Source organism: Cyprinus carpio, chromosome B22, assembly GCF_018340385.1.
Source record: "Cyprinus carpio isolate SPL01 chromosome B22, ASM1834038v1, whole genome shotgun sequence".
In the NCBI taxonomy this organism is placed as follows: Eukaryota; Metazoa; Chordata; class Actinopteri; order Cypriniformes; family Cyprinidae; genus Cyprinus; species Cyprinus carpio.
In genome coordinates, this window is record NC_056618.1 from 15,540,123 (window position 1) to 15,547,546 (window position 7,424).

The 7,424-nt window shown below is 38.7% G+C and overlaps 1 long non-coding RNA gene across 1 annotated transcript; it reads left to right on the forward strand.

Moving 5' to 3' along the window:
- Positions 1–236: 236 nt before the first annotated feature.
- On the forward strand, positions 237–2,048 carry LOC109065604. Its single transcript, XR_006157793.1, has 2 exons — positions 237–467; positions 940–2,048. It is a non-coding gene; the product is annotated as an uncharacterized LOC109065604 (long non-coding RNA).
- The last annotated feature ends 5,376 nt before the right edge of the window (positions 2,049–7,424 follow it).

A 7,424-nucleotide genomic window follows, 5' to 3' on the forward strand; every position in this document is an offset into this window, starting at 1 on the left:
AGTGATTTGGAGTCAAGCGATTTTAGTAAATGAGGCTTCATTCAGAGTCCATTCAAGATATTATTCATTTTGAATTTCAGACTGTTTAGTGATTTAATAGTCTTCATCTTCTGTTTGTTCTTCAGGTGTGTGTTTGGTGATTCAGATGAAGTGAAGTCAGTGTCAGTGTCAGTGATGGAGGGAGACTCAGTCACTCTAAACACTGATCTCACTGAAATACAGACTGATTATCTGATAAATGTGGACATTTGTACCGAACAACTTGCTCATAGTTAAACTCTTTAGAATGTCCAGTACGAGCTATACATATGATGTTCATACTGGAAGATTCGGTGACAGACTGAAGCTGGATCATCAGACTGGATCTCTGACCATCACAAACACAAAAACCACAGATTCTGGACTTTATGAAGTGACCACTGGAAGAAACAGACAGATCAAATACAGATTTCATGTTACTGTCTCCGGTGAGTCACAATTACACAATAATAATAGGAGTAGTTTTCTTAAGTATTTTTACACTAATAATCATTTAATAAGTTTCTAGAACAAACAAACCACTTACTCTTAATACAATTTTCTGTTCACATTATTGTTTTAAATTAATCATTTATTAGGTCATTTTTGTATTAATCTCTCCTCTCTGACAGTGTAATCTTGTTAAATTTGTTTATTGGGCTGATCTCTGTCTTTTGCTTTAAATCAGACTGACACATTCACACTAATGATTTTTATTTATTTATTTATTATTTATTTATTTAATTGTTTGCTGCTACAACAACAGATTTATATCCCATAATACTAAATTTTCTGATTGTTTCTGAATGATGTTCAAGTCCAGTGCATTATCAATTGTCATGATGAATTTGCAGCAGATTTATTTCACTAATTGTCATTTATCAGGGTTATTTTTCTCATTTGACTCTTTGTGATTGACAGGAATCTGAGACGGTGGTGAAGTACACGTGTTTCAGCTCTGAACAATGATTAAACTCTCTGTGATTCTATTTGTTCACAAATTATGCTCTGATCAGAACAATTTCATCTGCCTTTTACACTTTATTACTGATTCAAATATAATGTGATTTTTGTCATTTATATTTCCTCTAAGTGATCTTCCTCTAATGAGTTTATTGTGATCCTGAATGAGGAATACTCTAGATTATCAAAGAATGCTTTAATTATTTAGTATAAATATGCTTTTTTCCTCTCTCTCCACATGTATCCGGCTGCCGTTTTCTTTTATTACATTATGTCGAGCGCCCCCTGGAGGACTTACTTTATGTATATAAATTTTCATCAGAGCACAACATATTGAGCTTTACACTATTAAAACCTTATTTGTAACTGTATAGTATTTTTAAGCTCATTACTTTTTCAAATACAAACTTTTTTTTTTATTTACTCTTAATTGTCATTTGTTTACTATTTTATGAATGCATTGGCTTTTTTTATTTTTATTTATGGAATCATAACATCCCGTTTTTGGACAATAATAATAAATGTGAAATGTGTATTATTTTTTGTTTAAAATAATCAGTGAATTCGCCGAGTTTGTTGTCCCATTTCTGGTTTCTCAGAAGCGGAAGTCGTCATCGATCGGTAAGCCTCTATAATGGTGAATGGAGTTCACAGCAGAGCTGCGTTCAGCACCGACAAAACATTGCAAAATGTTTTTTTTTAAACAGAAATGGTGGTGCGTTGAACACCCTGTTCTGATGAGCAAGAGTTTCAACTATGGCATCTGAGAAGGCCATTCTTTGTTTTCTTTTTTAAGAATTTTCTGAGCCTGATGAAATCGCTATAAATACGTGTTAAATACTAGACTAACTGTACTAGACTGAGACTTGTCATAGCACTTGTATACCGTTGTTGTTCTCGTTGATCTGATTGTTTCTACTGTTCTCATTTGTAAGTCGCTTTGGATAAAAGCGTCTGCTAAATGATTAAATGTAAATGTAAATGTAAATACACAAAATACACTCATTGTTAAAGTCACTGCCCTTGCCGTCCTGGATAAAAGACAACATCCCAATTGAATGAAGGGATTTATGGAAACTGTGGTTCCTAATTATTGTGATCCAACATTTGCCTCGCATTTCAGAATGAAAAGACAAACATTTCAGTTGAAGAATAATCCACTTCTTACCCCTGAGACTGTGTTATGATCTATATGACCTTATTATTTTTATTGTGAGTATTAGGCTTATTATTATTGTTGATCACTGTTGTTGTGCTATGATATTGTAATTTTTACCATTATATAATCAGAGGACTATAGAAAAGTTTATGAAAGTGTCACTCCACAATACAATAGCAAAATATATATGTATAGTATTTTTATGTTCCATTAATCAGTGTTTTGCACACCTTCCTAAGAAAAGGATATGAACCAGAAGACATTGCAAATACCAAATGACATTTAGACGGACTTAAATAAGTTCCAGATATATACTTGTGCTCTTATTATTTCAGTTATTTTGCCTTTAATGTAAATAATAATCTGCAACCAATATACTTGCTCTTGGGAATTTATTTTGATGTTAATTACATTGTGCAGCTGTCTCTTTAATACCGCATGGTTTATATATGGGTTGACATTTTTGACACACCCACCAAACAAGACAGAATGTTTTTCTAAGGCTTGTTACTGATCCAGGCCTCTAAAATTAAATTTCTCCAGAATAAAAGAGAAAGATAAAATCAGGTTTCAACTAGGGTTTCAAAGAAGTTATTTTCTCTAGATTTGCCAAAATGCCTAATTTCTCCTAATGAACCATTACATTTACAGGTTACTAAGTGTTTTCTCCTTAACATTCAATTTATGAATTTTGTTGTAACATTATGGTTACCCTCTAAATACATACAAAAAGACATTTTCCCATTTGTTTCGCACATGATCTGTACAGAAATCTGGTTTGCTCTGTCAGTGGATAAACAGCTTCTGTATGGCGTTATTTAATGACAAATGTCGAGAGTGCAATATTGTAGCGTGAAAGCACATTAATACAGTGCGCAAGTGCAAATCTCGTTAAAAAAAACAGAGGCTGGAGTCAAGGCATCAAGAGCCAACACACACAGACGTGTCAAGGAATTTGCTGAACCACAGACAACTTCAGAAGCGTCTCACCTGGGCTGAGAAGAAGAACTGGACTGTTGCCCAGTGGTCCAAAGTCCTCTTTTCAGATGAGAGCAAGTTTTGTATTTCATTTGGAAACCAATGTCCTAGAGTCTGGAGGAAGGGTGGAGAAGCTCATAGCCCAATTTGCTTGAAGTCCAGTGTTAAGTTTCCACAGTCTGTGATGATTTGGGGTACAATGTCATCTGCTGGTGTTGGTCCACTGTGGGGTTTTTTTGAAAACCAAAGTCACTGCACCTGTTTACCAAGAAAATTTTGGAGCACTTCATGCTTCCTTCTGCTGACCAGCTTTTTGTAGATGCTGATTTAATTTTCCAGCAGGATTTGGCACCTGCCCACACTGCCAAAAGCACCAAAAGTTGGTTAAATGACCATGGTGTTGGTGCGCTTGACTGGCCAGCAAACTCACCAGACCTGAACCCCATAGAGAATATATGGGCTATTGTCAAGAGGAAGATGAGAAACAAGAGACCAAAAAATGCAGATGAGCTGAAGGCCACTGTCAAAGAAACCTGGGCTTCCATACCACCTCAGCAGTGCCACAAACTGATCACCTCCATGCCACGCTGAATTGAGGCAGTAATTAAAGCAAGAGGAGCCCCTACCAAGTATTGAGTACATGTACAGTAAATGAACATACTTTCCAGAAGGCCAACAATGCACTAAAAATTATTATTATTATTATTATTTTGGTCTTATTTGAGATGAATTACTGAAATAAATGAACTTTTCCACAACATTCTAATTTATGCACCACACTGGTTCCTGCACTGGAGCCCCAAACAAGGGGTGACTCCCTTTAGTCCGGACCATCAGTAAGGTGGTTACTATGAACCATAGAACCAACCAAAAACATCATAGGTCCAGCACAGGAGACTGTTATGCAAGAAGTTCCCACCTAACCTTGGTCAGGTGGAGAGCTGGTGGTTACAGGAGAATTAGGAAGGGGAAGATTATGGCAGATGTAGAAAACCCCAAGAGGAACGAGTAGATACTCAAGTGCACGCTTCAAACAGAACAGTCAGTGAAGACGAAGAAGAGAATGACGTGTTCTCCTGGGGCCTATTTATCTATAGTCGCACCGGTAGTGAAGTGAGGGGCTGTCGCCGGCCAGCTTGTTGGTGTTTTTTCAATGTTTGCTTCAGACACGGGTCACAACGAGGCGTTCCCCATAGCGACCCCTAGAGGACACAGTTCTAAGTTTCCTTGAAAGGTAAACTATGATACAGCACATGATGATATCCTGTCAGAAAAGGGAGATTTGGGATCAGTCTGTAATTTACTAGCTCTTCTTTTTAATATTTACAAATGGATTAAACGAAATGGGACAAATTTAATCTTGACAAACTATATATCATTATAAAGATCTATTATAAAGATCTAAGCCTCAAGCATCGACGACAGATCGCTGTTTTTCAATGGAAAGCTTATAAATAATGTATTTGCTAAATTTGTGTAAGCAGTACACATCAAAACATGAAGAATGAAATCACAGTACATACCAGATTCGTCGTAATAGCAAGTCATAAACACATCCACAGCTGTAAATCCCGGTATAGTTAGAAAGGTAAGGGTCCACTGAACGACATCTCATGGAGCACGTTTAGTCCAGCGAAGCAATAACGTTGTAATATGGATGATAATTCCTTTGTTTATGTGTTTCAGTTCTTCAGGGACAGGATTGTTTGTGTCCGTTATGGAATAACTCACGCTCAGAAACGGCATGGTTTTGTAGCATACAGTGTCACAAACAGAATGAGACGATCCACCAAAAAATAGTGAAAGATAGCCGGAAGATTGTTTATTTGAATTCTGGCGCTCTCTCGTGACGGTTCGTGACGCGTGCTCTGACGCACCTGTCATCTGATGGAGGCGGAATTAGCGATCGTCTTTTTCTTTCTTTCTTTATTTATTTATTTTTTTTTCAACATTTTTTATATATGTGTGAGTGTGTTTTATGTTGAATGTGCCTGTATCTGCATGATTACCATCTGTTTGAGTGCAAATCAGCTCGCTATTACTATGTAATCACAGCTATCGATGTGAACACCATCTATATGAATAGAGTGCGATTTATTGACTTTATGGTGCATTTATATGATTGCCATCTCTATAACTGGCCATCAGCACATCAGCACGTATTTTCATTGTAATTCATTGTAAATGCTGCATTTCTAGCAATCTCAGGATGTTCTGTAATTGGCATACAAAGTTAAATCTTTTTTCTTTGTTTCTTATTTTTCTTACTCAAATTATTCTTATTGTATTTTCCTAGTGCACAAATAAATAACTTATTTGATGTCTAAGTTTCTGTCTAGTGTTTTATAATTAAAAAAAAAATATGCAGTGGTATGTTTAATGACTAAAATGGTTTGTAGAACCCTTCAATACAGTTAACCTGGGTGCCACATAGTATCCATGAGCTTTTAATACATTTCACATTTAAGCATTTTCAGACTTTTGGAAAGCACTTGAAAACACTAGTGTGGACAGAGACACATGAATGTTTATTTCAGCTTAATTTGCACTGGTATTGACTTAAACTTTGACTTAAATTGCTTCAGACAAGCTGTTTGTTGATCGCCTGAACTTTGTCTTTTCCTGGTTTTGAGTTTGAAAATGTAAGAGATCAGCAAAATCTTGTTGATTTTTATGATGTAAAAGAGGATGGATATCTGAAAATAAACTTTGATGGAGGTTAGGGGAGGATTTATACACAACCAGATAAAAATCACAGTTCACTCGTGTTGAAGACATTTTAAGGGCTACTATCAAGAGATATTTAGTGAACCAATGAGGAAAATGGCAATCAGATTAGTTTTGCTCTTTTTGTGTTTGTGGCATCTGGTTGGTGAGTTTGAAATGTGTTTTTATGGCTGAAGTTCTTTATGTGATTATGTATCGTTTGTTCCCTTTCAGTTGGTCACTTTCACCGCCACGTCGGTGACTGACGAATTGGGATATCACTTCGATAGACCAATTTACTTTGAGTGTAAACTAAATGAGCCAATGCACATTGGCATGCAATTATTGCATCCAGCTGCTGCTGACAATGTGAGTATAATAAGGCAGCAGGTGCAATGCATACCAGCTTATCGCTTCGGAGCCGAGCGTTAGAATTGTTCTGCTCAAACTGTGTCTAGCTGTGAACTACGAGTTCAGCACGCTCTCGGAAGCTTCGTGTGCCCTGTCCATTTGGGTTGCGAGTTCACTCAACTAGAAGTGTTGCATCCTCCTGGGCACTGGCTCGTGGCGCCTCGCTGACAGATATTTGTAGAGCTGCGGGCTGGACGACCTCTAACACTTTCGCTAGATTCTATAGCCTTCGTGTAGAGCCGGTATCCTCCTGTGTTCTCACCTCAAATGGGTAGTGGCACCAAGAGGCCCCGGTTAGTGTCGGCTTGCTAAAACTGCTCCAGAGTGTCCGTACTGTAGAACCTGTTGAGATCCTCCATCACCCTCGGCAGCCGGACACGGTGGAACGTCTGGCACAGGGCCTTCACGATGAATCCATGAGAACCCTGGAAGGCTGGGTTCCATATTGAGACCTGAGCGGTATTCGTATGTGTAGTCCACGGTATAGCCTTAGAGCCCGTGTTTCCCCGGCAGACTTCTGCCTTCCGAGAGGGTTTACAATCACCTCCAATTTCTCTATATACACCTAAACGGATGCTATATGTGTATTTGCTCCCAAAAACTCCTTTCCGGAAGGATGGGGCTTCTGCAGTGTCCCTGTTCCAGGTGGAACAGGTATGTTTTCCAGTGTTATCCAGTCTCACCCAGTGAGGTAGTGCTTTGACAATGGTGAGTGAAACTACTTGTTTCGAGCCCCGGCCTACACCTAATAGGGGCGCAGGTGGCTTACACAGGGCACTGGAAGGAGCAGCACCCATGGCACTTTGGTAGGGATCCCAATTTGTCGGTCACCGACGTGACGTCGAGAGTGACCGACTGAAAGGGAACGTCTCGGTTACGTATGGTAACCCACGTTCCCTGAAGGAGGGAACGGAGATGTAACGTCCTGTCGCCGCGGTTGCTGTATAACCACTAAGCAGGCGGGTCACCGGCTCGGCTTCTCAGCAAAAACCTGGTATGCATTGCACCTGCTGCCTTATTATACTCATGTTGTGATCAGCGGCAGCTGGATGCAATAATTGCATGCCAATGTGCATTGGCTCGTTTAGTTTACATTCAAAGTACACTGGTCTATCGAAGTGGTATCCCAATTCGTCGGTCACCAATGTGACGTCTCCATTCTCTCCTTCAGGGAACGAGGGTTACTATA